The sequence below is a fragment of the Lissotriton vulgaris genome, chromosome 10 (assembly GCF_964263255.1).
Source record: "Lissotriton vulgaris chromosome 10, aLisVul1.2, whole genome shotgun sequence".
NCBI classification, from domain to species: Eukaryota; Metazoa; Chordata; class Amphibia; order Caudata; family Salamandridae; genus Lissotriton; species Lissotriton vulgaris.
The window spans coordinates 343,128,247-343,141,517 of record NC_141698.1 but is presented as its reverse complement, the minus strand read 5'-3'; the positions used below and the strand labels follow the sequence as shown (position 1 = coordinate 343,141,517).

The 13,271-nt window shown below is 47.1% G+C and overlaps 1 protein-coding gene across 2 annotated transcripts in view; it reads left to right on the top strand.

The window, feature by feature from the left end:
* SETD2 (SET domain containing 2, histone lysine methyltransferase) overlaps positions 1–13,271 on the top strand; it is a 1,045,105-nt gene that overhangs the window by 924,008 nt on the left and 107,826 nt on the right. The gene's annotated exons all lie outside the window — the stretch shown is intronic.

Genomic DNA, 13,271 nt, shown 5'->3' with positions numbered 1-13,271 from the left:
GATGTATGTTTTCTAAAAGAGATGTACCTTTCCACTACTAATACTGCTTGACTTTGCGCTCGATTGGTGGGGCGACTCGTATTCCTCTGTATACTCCAACTATGCTAGAGGAGTCCCCATTCTGCTAAAAAATGACCTTCCCTAGCGCAATACACACGTGCATATAGATGCAGCAGGCAGATATGTTATATTGGCAGGTACGCTTTACTCACAACCATAAATTATGGTGGATATATATGGAGCGAATTCAGATGACAGACTTCTTCCTCTATTTTTGGCAGCTAATTTCCTTGCATGGCCCCTGCCCAATAGTCTGGGGTGGCGATTATCAAATTGCACTACAGAACACTCTTGATCGCTCAGGTACTAGACTGCAGCACACACAAGCCACTGTGACACTACACTCACTCATTCTGGATAATGCGATAATAGATGCCTGGCGTCATGCCCACCCCAATAAGTGCACAGCCACATGCATTTCTACCACACATAGCTCCTGGTCCTGCATTGACTTATGGCTAGTATCCCGGGATGTTGTCTAACCATTCCCTTGAACACCTGATCCTCCAGATTCCACAAACTATACGACGCATGTTTTCATGGCGTCTGCCCCCCTTTGCGTTGAAAGGTGCAGCATTCAAAGAAGAACTGCGCAGATCCATTCTTTGAATTAAACAATGGCTCGGTTGACTCATCTTCAACTCTGTGGGAGACCTTTAAAGTAGCAATCTGTGGCGTGTGCATCGCTAAGCAATATGGGGGTGTGTGCATCGCTAAGCAATCTGGGGTCCTCCTAGCTATCCGTGGAACCCTGGAGAGACTAGAGGTGTAAATCAAAACACTTGAGCAGATGCATAACACCAACCTCACCCCATCCACACTGGAGGAGATTAGGACTAAACTTTTGCAATATCACACTGAAGCGGAACAGGGGGGTGATCTACCTGGGCCGGGAGGCGTAGGCTTGTCAATATGGAGAGGGGGATTGCGTGGTAAAACGCGAACTAATTTGCTTAGGAAGCAGCATGCATTCTCATATGTGATAGAATTACTAGACGACGCTGGTTGCAGGATCACGTCCCCTGCAGCAATTACCTCTTTCTATTCCCAGTTGTACACTGCCGGGGCGGCAAGTACCTAGGATGCACTAAGGCGGAACTTTGATTCAGTTGAGCTGCTATGGCTTGACCTAGGGCACAGAGATTACCTAGATGACCCCTTCATGACAGAAGTCATCATACAAGCTATTGCCGGCCTCCATGACAATAAAGCATCAGGGCTGAATGGACTAAACCTTGTGTTCTATAAATAATAAACTTCTATTCTGAACCCCCATCTCGTGGAAATGTGCAGCGACTCAATCACCCTAGGCCATTTCCCCCCTTCTCTCAGCAAAGCACTAATCACAATCATACTTAAGCCAGACAAGGCACCCAAACGTTGTGACTCCTATCACCCTCTCTCATTAATCAACACTGACAATAAAATAAACGTGAAGCTGCTGGCTCATGCCCCTAATTATATGCCCGATCAATCCGTCTTTTTCCGGGATGCGCCACATCACACAACTTACGTACAATATTTTTGGTAATTCACCATATTAACCCCTCCCTGTAATAAACTGGCTCTATATATACTGCACCAAAGTGATGTACGTGTGTATAGAGTCCAAGAGTCCCCAAAGGTAGGCAGAGGTTAAAGTTAGATAGAACCTTATTCTCTAATAGTGGTAGCTTGGTCGAGCAGTAAGGCACTATCAGAGGACAGTGTTAGGCATTTGATGTACACACTCAGTCAGCAAATGAATTCACACACTCAAAAACTGAACTCTAGGTCAATTGTTTTTGTATAAAAATATACTGTGTTTATTTTTTGAATCAAGCAAGCCTGGTACAGGTAAGCATTAAATACTTTTCAGTAATACGTTACTGGATATAGAACAGTTTGAAAATTCAATAGAAATTGTACTGTGTTTGATTTACAGGGAGCAGTAGTATGCAACACTTAGCAAATACAGTATATTGGAATGAATTGGCTTTTTCAATAAATTGCAGGTAAGTTACTTTTACGTTACTTTTTCTAACTCCGTGCTGGATGCATAGATTCAGCACTGGGACATTTCTTTTAAACAGGTAAGTAAATGCGTGTTCGAGGCATGTGGGCTGCTGAATTCATGTCTGTGCATAGATCGCCGCCTAGTGTTGGGTCCGGATGATTGCACATTGTTGTCCTGGATGAGTCTTCGAAGTATCACAGGATAGGTGACTCCTCCCCTGGACTACAGTGCGCATGGGCATCCCCTCTATCCTCAGATTGTTTTTTTCCGCCATTGGGTTCGGATTTTACTATCTTAGCTCAAGGTAGGAAAACTTTCTACAAAGCCTAAAGGCTTTTAACAGCGTTGGTATCGTTTCGTTCGGTACCGATAACTTTGCTTCAAGAGGACATCGAGGAATCAGTCGTTTTTTTTTTCCACACTCGACCCGATCTTCGATCTACGATGGAAAGAAGCCCATTCAAGAGGTGTCCACTTTGCAATGCAAAATACCCGCACATCGATGTCCACCCGGTGTGCAACAAGTGCCTGTCCCCGGATCACAACAAAGCCAACTGTATGGCCTGTGCCCGGTTAAGGTCGAAGGAAACTCTTCGGATTCGACGCGCGGCTTGATTAGAGTCGCAGAGATCAGCGCCTAATCCAGAAAACATCTTCGGGACCGAAGACGAAGAGGTCATTGATCTGGAGGATCGGGAAGAACACTCGGATCCTGTTTCGGAGCATGACTCAGAGTATGACGCCGAAGATGAAGAGATATTGGAAGAAGAAGAAAACGTTGTCGATAAGGTAGGAGACGACGCAGAGGCCCTTGGGGCCGTAGAAGATAGCTCAGGCGAGGAGCTAGGCCCAACCGTCGATACGGGGGCCGACGATGAAGCACTCGATAAGGCTCAGGTCGAGGGATCGCCACAAGGCCTTACCCTAGATCTATCGAATCGTTCTACAGCCCCGCATAAAGGCCCGGCTACGAACATATATAAAGAGCCATCGGTATCCAAAATGGCATCGGTCGATCTAAAGAAATCGAAACCGAAAGCATCACTACCAAAAACGAAACCAAAAGTGCAGCTGACTCTGGTCGGTTCCAAGGCCTCAAACCCCTCGGAGCCGAAGAAACAGAAAGCCATCGATACCGAGAAGTTCAAAAAGGTCATCGAGCCGAAGGTTGGGGCCCCGAAGACCAAAGTGAAGGCTGTCGAACCGACAAAGTCGGCGCCGAAGAGAGTCGACACAGACAAGAGGCTCGAACCAAGAGAGGGGGTCGATCCTCGGACAAGGCCTGAGGCCAAGACAAAGACTGGCTCCAAGAACCCTGTCGAGTCGACGCAGCCGACCACATTCGTATCCAAACAGGTGTCGGAGTCACTCCAACGCATCAAAGAAAAGGCTACAACGGTCGGACCGAAGAAGGCCCCAACCCCAAAGTTGGTCGGAAACATTCAGTCCGCATCGACACCAATCAAATTTGGGTTGCCACCGATGGTGCGACCAAAGATGTCCGAACCGAAAAATGGTATCGGAGCCATTAAAGGAGTGTCGAGGGGACTCGGGGCTACAGAGTAGCCTGAAGAACAGGAGTCGAGGCAGTTCATCGACTCGGACACTGGTAGACTGTCCATGTATAAGAGGAAAATAATACCAGAAACACCCATGGAGTCATATAAGATTCCATTAAAGAAGAAGAGGGATTCAACCACATCGCCAGTTCTTGTGGAACCTCTGCAATCCTATGGACAGGAACCTCAGTCTTTTTCACCCACATACTCCGATGTGGTGCAGGGGATGACGATAATGAGGATGACACTTATAATGTGGACACTGATCCCGACGATCGGAACCAACCATGGGCTGACACAAGGGATCCTCAGAATGCCCCTGACACACATGCATACAATGTAAAAACCTCTCCTACTGAGGACACTACTGCCTTTAACGCCCTTATTGAAAGAGCGGCGGGTAACCATGATGTGCAACTATATGCTGACCCTGTTAAGGAAGATTTTCTGGTCGACACTTTTTCCACTTTGGAAAGAACCGTCAAGACTCTGCCCATGCTAAAAGGGGTCCTTAAGCATGCTGGTGACATTTTTAAGGAGACCACCAGAGCAAGGGTATTAAACCCTAGAATTGAAAAGAAATATAGACCGGCACCTGTGGACCCTACTTATATAAGAGGACAGTTGCCATTGGACTCATTAGTTGTTTCTAATGCACGTGAGAGAGCAATCTCCCAGACTACAGGTGATGCTCCCCCTCCTGACAAGGAGTCGAAAGTAATAGAAACTTCGGGAAAAAGAGTGGCAGCGCAGGCAGCTAACATCTGGCGTATTGCCAACACTCAGGCACTCTTAGCCAGATATGATAGGTCCCATTATGATTTCCTTTAGACACTGTTGCAACACCTACCAGATCAGTACAAGGAGGGAGCGGAGCTACTAATCCAAGAAGGAAAGCTTATAACCAATGCTTCCATCAAGTGCGCGCTAGACGCAGCTGACACTGCAGCCAGGGCCATTAACACTAGCGTCATGTTGAGAAGACATGCCTGGTTAAGAATCTCGGGATTCAAACCAGAAATACAAACTGCTATCCTCAATCAGCCAGTTATCCCGGACTACTTATTTGGACCGGAGGTTGACACCACCCTTGAAAAGATTAAAAAAGACACAGAGACTGCAAAGTCTATGGGGGCTCTGCAGTCACAGCAGTTTCGGGGTGGCTCTTTTCGTCGCTCCAATACTAGAGGACCTTCAAGAGGCCAAAACACACAGCAGACACAGTATAATAAAGGAGGTACACAAACCACCTACAATAAACACAACAGGGGTGGATATCGTGGAAACAACATCAAGGGCAGAGGAAGAGGAAACAACAATGCCAGATCCTCTGCCAATAACAAACAGTGACGCCCTGTCACTGCCCCGACCATATAACACCTGTCGGGGGGAGACTGCAACAGTTCCTGCCGGTCTGGAAATCCATCACCACAGACAGGTGGGTGAGAGATATTGTCCAGTACGGGTACTGTCTAGAGCTGACATCCACTCCACCCAACATACCACCAAGACACCGTCCTATGTCCGCAGAGCACTTACACTTAATTGCATAAGGAGTTCGCCAGCATGATGCAAAAAGGAGCCATAGAGCTCGTGCCTGTAGAAGACCAAGGCTCAGGGGTGTACTCTCTGTATTTCTTAATACCCAAAAAGGACGGGTCTCTCAGACCCTGACTGGACCTAAGGCCTCTAAACGGATACATTCTGTCAGAGCATTTTCATATGCTCACCTTACAGCAGGTTCTACCGTTACTCAGGAAGACTTCCTCGCAACACTAGATCTGAAAGATGCGTATTTCCATATACCCATACACCCATCACACAGAAAGTATCTCAGGTTCACTATTCAAGATCAACATTATCAGTTCAAAGTCCTCCCTTTCGGAGTAACGACAGCACCCAGGGTGTTCACAAAGTACCTGGCGACAGTAGCAGCACACCTAAGGAGACAGCACATACATGTCTACCCTTATCTGGACGACTGGCTTATTCAAGCAAAGACGGCCCAGCAGTGTGCCAGCCACATGTCCCACACCATTCATCTTCTTCACAATCTGGGATTCTCGTTGAATTATCCAAAGTCACATCTTCAGCCCGCCCACGTGCGACAGTACCTGGGCGCGACAATAGACACTCTGGCAGCCAAAGCTCAGCCAAATTCAGTGAGGATAAACAGCATGCAATTGCTGATATAAAAATTCAGACCCCAACACTCGCTTCCAGCAAGAGTGTTCATGCAGTTGATAGGCATGATGGCCTCCTGCATCTTCATAGTCACGCACGCAAGGCTACATATGCGCCCGCTTCAGGAGTGCTTGGCACGTCAGTGGAATCAGGCTCAAGGACAATGGAAAGACCTAGTGTTGGTGAGCGGTCGGGCGTACAACTCTCTGCATTGGTGGAACCCACAAAACCTCTGCAAGGGCCGACCTTTCCAGGAGCCTGTGCCACAGATTATACTGACGACTGACTAATCTCTCCAGGGATGGGGAGCTCATGTACTCCACTACACAGTGCAGGGACTATGGACAACACAGCAGAAGAAGATGCACATCAACCTTCTGGAATTGATGGCAATCTTCATGGCAATGAAAGCTTTCGAAGTGCACCTGTGCAACAAGGTTGTGTTGATCCGGACGGACAACATGACTGCCATGTACTACATACAGAAGCAGGGAGGAACACACTCTCCACAGTTGTCTCATCTGGCTCAGAGCATGTGGAAGTGGGCCATTCAGAGGAACATCTTCCTCATGGCGGAACACCTCCCGGGCAAGGACAACCAGATGGCGGATCTGCTCAGAAGACACAGCCACCAGATGCACGAGTGGGAGATACATCCATTTTATATTTTATACGAGAGGATCAGGTGCTATACAATCAAACAGAATGCGGGGGACAGTGTAAAAAAACAGGATTTGCATAAAGTAACCACTATAATGGAAAATTGGCGCCAGAGCATTGAGATCTGTAGGAAAGAAAACAAAATATACATTCCATATTGCTCCGGCACTCAGAGCCCGCCCACCCAGGAATCAGGATATCATAAAAGCGTAAGCACGAAATACGAGCACACAATAAGAGTCCAGTTGATTCATAGCTATACTGATCCTTAAAAAGGGGAAGAAAGAAAGGCCATAGAAAATAAAAAAGGCAAAATAAACCCCCCCCCCCTCCAACCCACCACCCTGCACCCCTGCAAATGGCTATAGCCTGACCCCACTAGCAGCGTGCCTGTCACCCCTAATAACTAAAACCCCAAAGGTAGGAGAAAGAACGGAGGAGGGCATATCCGTGTGGGCTCCTGGCCCCTTTAGACCCCCCGCCTGAGACAGCCACCCCCTATCATTAAAAACAAAGTGAAGACAACAATATAGATGAAAGTAGAGGGTGGCGTGTGAAACCGCCCAGCCTCTCAGAGCAAACTATTACAAGTCCAGCATTTATAAACGCCATGCCAACCATTCCCGACCCAGTCGATCTCAACCTTGGCCCTTCCGAACAAGAACACGAAACCCTCCCAGCGAGACCCAAAGGCACACAAAGAAGCAATAAAGAGGCAGAGAGTCATCAGAAAGCAGTCCATGGCTACCGACAGGCAGTGAGTCCACAGGAACTGTAGACGCAGACGAACTCTCCCTCCTAGTTGAACAGTCCCAATGTGTCTTGCACAGGAGTCGCAGCGTCACCAGGAAAGGAGAAGATGACCACAAAAGAAATGGAAAGCCACAAACAAAAGGGGGGGGTGGGCGCCTGACGTTATCTCCAAAGCCGGTGGTGGAAGGTTCAGCAATACCATAACATCCTCGGGAACACAATCTCCCAGGGCACCATCCGATGGATCCAACGCTTGTTTCCTCACGGGGCTCTCGCACGGAATCAAAATGGCCGCGGTATGAATGGCTGTAGATTCCGGTTCCGATACGGCCGGGCCCGGTTCCACCCGGAGCATCTCAGATAAGCGAGTGTCCAATTTGCTCACCAAAGTATATATATGTGAGCGAAATGCCCAAAGTTCTGCCAGTATTGCCCTCAGTGATGGCTCATGCACCTCTCGATTCATAGTTCCATGCCTGACATCAGTCACATTCACCTCCCCGGGTTACATCTGGCATCCTGGGGGGGTGGGGGGGGGACACAGGACCACGAACGTGCAGTTGCGAGGGGTGACCAGTCTTCGTCCGCAGCCACGGTCAACCCGGTGAAGGCCGCAGGCCAGAGACACCGAACCACCGAACCCCGGGGACTGTGAACCGGGGCCGCAGGATTGGGGCCCCCACCCGCAGCCGGCAGCAAGCTGACTCACCCCTCGGTCGATGCTGAGCGATGGAAACGATCGCTGCCAATTTCGGGCTGAATTAAAGCCTCCACTCCGGTCGACCAGACCCAGCTCGATCCTCCTGGCCGATGTTGTTGCACTACAGCCCGGCTGTGAAAGTACTCCAGGCCCCGGCTTCACCGCTGGAGTAGGCCGCAAACTTCAACTCGATGGAACTTTGTCAAACAAGCCGATAAAAGTATCCGGATTTCACCATCGGAGTGTGGAACAGTTCATGCACACAGAGACTAGGCGTAAAGTCAGGATAGCGTACAGGATATTGTGGCGGGTTACGGAGGTCGGCGGAGCCGGGAGCGTAAACAGGCATCTTGCTTGCTGACGTAGCGCCTCCTCCAACACCCAGACTTTTAACGCAGAGCCATGGCGAAATTCAGCACCCAGATCCGCAACAGCTCAACCTGGCGATCTGGCTCCTGAAGTCTTAGAATTTGGCTACCTCAACTTGCCGCCAGAATGTATGAATATCATCAAGGAGGCAAGAAGACCCACAACCAGAGCATGTTATGCGGCTAAATGGAAAAGGTTTGTCATATAGTGTAACAATAATGACATTAACCCACTGGATGCATCAATTCAAAACATTATCTGTTATTTGTTGCACTTATACAGATGTAATCTAGCGTACAGTTCCATTCGTATACATTTATCCGCAATAGCAGCTTATCTTCAGAACAGGCAGCACCTCTCACTATTCAGAGTGCCTGCCATTAAAGCTTTTCTGGAGGGACTTAAAAAGTGATCCCTCCCAGATACCCACCTTCACCAGTCTGGAACCTGAAAGTGGTCCTCACCAGACTGATGGGACCACCTTTTGAACCTCTACACTCTTGTGAGATTCAATTTCTGACCTGGAAAGTTGCTTTCCTAGTAGCCATTACCTCACTAAGAAGAGTTAGTGAACTCCAGGCACTAACCATTCAAGAGCCATTCATACAGGTCCACGCAAATAGAGTTGTACTACGCACCAACCCTACATTCATGCCTAAGGTGATTTTGCAGTTCCACATGAACCAAACCATAGAACTGACAGTTTTCTATCTTAATCCGGAAAATGTCGCAGAGAGATCTCTACACACATTAGATGTCAAAAGGGCTCATATGTACTATATAGACAGAACATAGGATTTCAGGAAGACAAAACAACTGTTTGTTGCCTTTTCTCCACAGCACAAAGGCAACCCCATTTCCAAAGAAGGAATAGCCAGATGGATCGTTAAGTGTATACAGATTTGCTATGCAAAGGCTAAACGCACACTAACCATTCCTCCAAGAGCACACTCCACACGTAAGTTAGGAGCATCTATGGCTTTTCTGGGGAATATTCCTTTAGAAGAGATATGTAGAGCAGCCACATGGTCCACTATACATACATTTACGAAACACTACTGCGTAGATGTACATTCAAGACAGCAGGCAGCTGTAGGACAGGCTGTTCTCAAAACTCTTTTTCAGACTGCTGCAGCTGGCACGGGCAGCCGCCGCTAACAGGAGGGACTGCTATATAATCTATGCACAGATATGAATTCAGCAGCCCACATGCCTCGAACCGAATATGCTACTTACCAGTATGCATCTGTTCTTGGCATGTAGGGCTGCTGACATTCATATCGCCCTCCCTCCTCCCCGGCGCCTGTAGCAGCTGTAGCATTCAGAATTACTAGGTAGCATGGTCATCTCTTACTGTATTACACTCCATCTCTGCCACAATGGCGAAAAACATTCTGAGGATGGAGGGGATGCCCATGCGAACTGTAGTCCAGGGGAGGAGTCACCTATCTCGTGATACTTCGAAGACTCTTCCAGGACAACAATGTGCAATCATCCGGACCCAACACTAGGCGTCGATCTATGCACAGATATGAATGTCAGCAGCCCTACATGCCAAGAACAGATGCATACTGGTAAGTAGCATATTCGTTTTGTTATACGTGCAATTTTTAAAGAATATTTTCAGATTTAAAAACTCCACACTTCGTCGTGTTTTGGAGGGAAAATTGTCAATGTTATCCTACGTAGGAAAAACAGGTTATCTTTGCAGGTAAGTAAACAACTGTGGGAGTTAAGGTGCTGGGGTTAGACTCAGGGGTTTCCCAGGGTCAGTGATACACTGTTGTTGCACCCTCAGCGCCACTAGGGCGGCCAGGTGCAGAGTGTTGAGGCCCAATGTTATCCTACGGAGGATAGGGGTTCGCCGACTACGGAGCGGTTACTGTGGATAGACGGACCCGCGATAAGAGATTGATCGTAATTTGTGGAGATTTAGTTACTTGACTAAAATTGAAGAAGACTTCCACTCCGAATTAATTTTGGCAGTGTGGGGGGTCCTTATGTGATATTGAATCTATATTTTGTATCTGATGGAAAGAGAATTCGGCGATGGACATTGAGATTACGCCCTGATGAAGTCAATGTGAAACACGTGTTGGCTGCTTTATTTTGATGGCTGCTGTCTGTGGACTACTATGAATTTTGAAGACAAGAACTACTGAGAATTAAATCAACCTTGATTGAAAGGATCTGAGTTATTGATCATTATATGGACCACGGATCTGTAACTGTGTTGAACTGCAATTTATACTTTGGACTCTGACTGCATGGTTTTGAATATACTTTTGAGTGCTCGGGGAGACTTGTTAATTTCAATTGACCCACTTTGTGGGTTGTGGTGGGTGTTTTGGTAACCACACCTCTCCTTTTGAAGCACCAGGAACAGACTGGCGTATTGTAACTATCCCTTTACTTTGCTGAGCGCTCTACTACCTGGGTTACCGATAATTTGGTTGGTTAGGCACCGTTGGTTTGGGCACACAAGGTTGGGGGGCGTCGGTGCAGGGGTGCCTTGGGATGTCGGATTTTCTTACCCGCTCTGGTTGTGGTAGGGAGGGGGGTGGTCTGGATTGGGGCTGCAGGCGTCGTCTGGAGGCTTGAGGCAGGTCAGGGGTCACAGGATCTCTGGTCAGGATCCCCTGGGGGACCTCCTCGTGGTGTTTTTCCACTCGAGCTCGGGCCGAGTTCGGGGGGTGCAGAATGGGCTGGATTTTCTCACTCTAGACTGCTTGCACTATCCTCACATGCCCCATCCCAAGTACCACATTACTGGCCCTTGAAGTATCACTGGCCCAAAATCCAAAATGTGGACTGACACTGTACATCTGCTCCCTTCAGGTGTGCAATTTGGATATACATTTTTGCCTCTAATTCTGTGACTTCCTGAAACGGATCTGCTCCAAAGACTCATGAATCATGTCCATTTCAACTTCATTACAAAACCAAAGACTTCCATTATACAGTAACCTGTTATTGCTGCCCCAGCATGCAGCCCTTTAAATAACATAATTGCATCATAAACAAAACATTCAAGTATTAGAACTTTCAAGACAGTATATACTCCATGTCACTAAGTATAGTCCTCTTTTATTCGCTGGTCCTTAACAAGGTAAGTACTATGCCATTAACCAATATTTTCTGTGTCTTTTCATGTTTAATAATGACTATTACATTTTTTTGCCTTTGTTCACCTTTACTCACTTGCAGGTAAGTTGATGCTTTGTTTCACCCCACCAATTTATGGTCGGGATTTCTTACCCTTACTTGTTTTCAGGTTCTGCTGCTGATTTCCCCTTGCTAATGAGGGGCCCGCACACGGTTTATCCCCCAGGCTACTCTGCGGACTGGTTCTGGGCCCTAAGCTCTTCCCGCAACCTGCGGGGATCTTGTTAAGGGCCCAATGCATCTTTTAAAAGACGCATGGGCACCCTGTGTTTTTTCAACACGTCAGGTTTCATTACATGCTCTCCTTCATAGCGGAGGAGCGTGTCTGCCTGCAGCGGCCGTGCCGTACACCGGCGGACTCCTCCTTTCTTCAATCCGGGCACGGCGAAGTGCTCATTCATAATTAAAAGAGCACTCTGCATCTAAAACGGTGCCCATTTTCACTTTGACTGAAAGCCTTGTTTTCTATAAATGCGCTTGGCACGTGTATATCGTGGCCATGGCAATGCAGTCACAAACTCATACTCCCTTAAACAGACGCTGTTGTAGATTGAACCATCAGGGAGCGTGTTTTGGCAGTTTCAGAGCTCTTTTACATTTTAAACAAGCATTTACAATGCAATAGGTCTCCAGCATTAAAGTTTGAGTTACTGGCATTGTAAATGACCATGCTTTGCATTAATTTTTTTTTATTTGCAATTGGTATATAAACATTGTTTGTGAATGGTTAGCTGTGAGGTGAGGTTAGAGGTGGTTGGCAATGAAACACAGCGCCTGTCACTACTTCCTGGATGGGGAGGAGGGAGTATAGAAGCCCATGTGGTAGTGAGATGGAGTGTCATAAAGCTAGGGAGAATATTTTCTCTTTCCAAAGACCATGACAGTTGATTGTGCCAATGTTTGTTTTTCACTAGCCTGTGTGACTACAAAAGTTATCCAAACGTATGCAAATGCGCCAACCCCACTACACTAAGGCATGTTTCCTGTGCATTACACGCAAAAAAAAGCCCAGGCCGATTCCTCGCCCTGCTTATTTCTTATTCATTTTATTTTGTCCATTCCTATATCCTGCGAGCCTTTAAAGGTGTTAAGGCAGAACTATCATAAATGCACCAGGACTTTTTCAATGGGCAAGGCAAGGGTTAATTTCTTCCCAGATGTAATAATGGATGGAGGTTTTTATTTTTATTTTTCAGTTTAAGGCGATAGTTCAGAAAAAGGAGATTCCAGGGGACATTGTTGATCCAACAGCAGGTGGTCAACAATTCTATTCAGTCTTTATCTTCCTGGTTCTTTCTTGCCTCCCATGTGGCATTTAATGTAGGCTTTCCAAAGTGATCTAACTTCTGAAGCAGTGGCATCCTCTGTACTTTTGTGTAGTAGCCCATCTCTTTATTTATTATGACATTCTTCTAACACAGAGATTTAGTGTACTATTTTTTGATGTTCGACCGTTGCATACCTTCGGTAGGGTACCCTAACCTGGGCACAGGGCTATTTGATAAGTGGTTCTGAAATTGCTGCCAAGCTATTATATCTGACTCAAAGCTACTAGGCATCACAAATTGCCTCTTCCATACTTTAATGCAATTTTTAGCTTTGAAACCCCATCTTATTCTCCTCAAGCTGCCCAGCCCTTCATAGGATCCTACTGCTTGCAGCTTTTCCCTTGGGTGCTTCAAGTTAGTGATACCTATTGTCAAGGGGAAATACTTGCGTTCGCACCTTTTCAGTACGCAGTTCACTGCAGATTACTCCCAACTGAGGATGGACCCCAAAGGCACACGAGGAATTATTCAGCCACTGGAATTAGTGAGTCTAACAA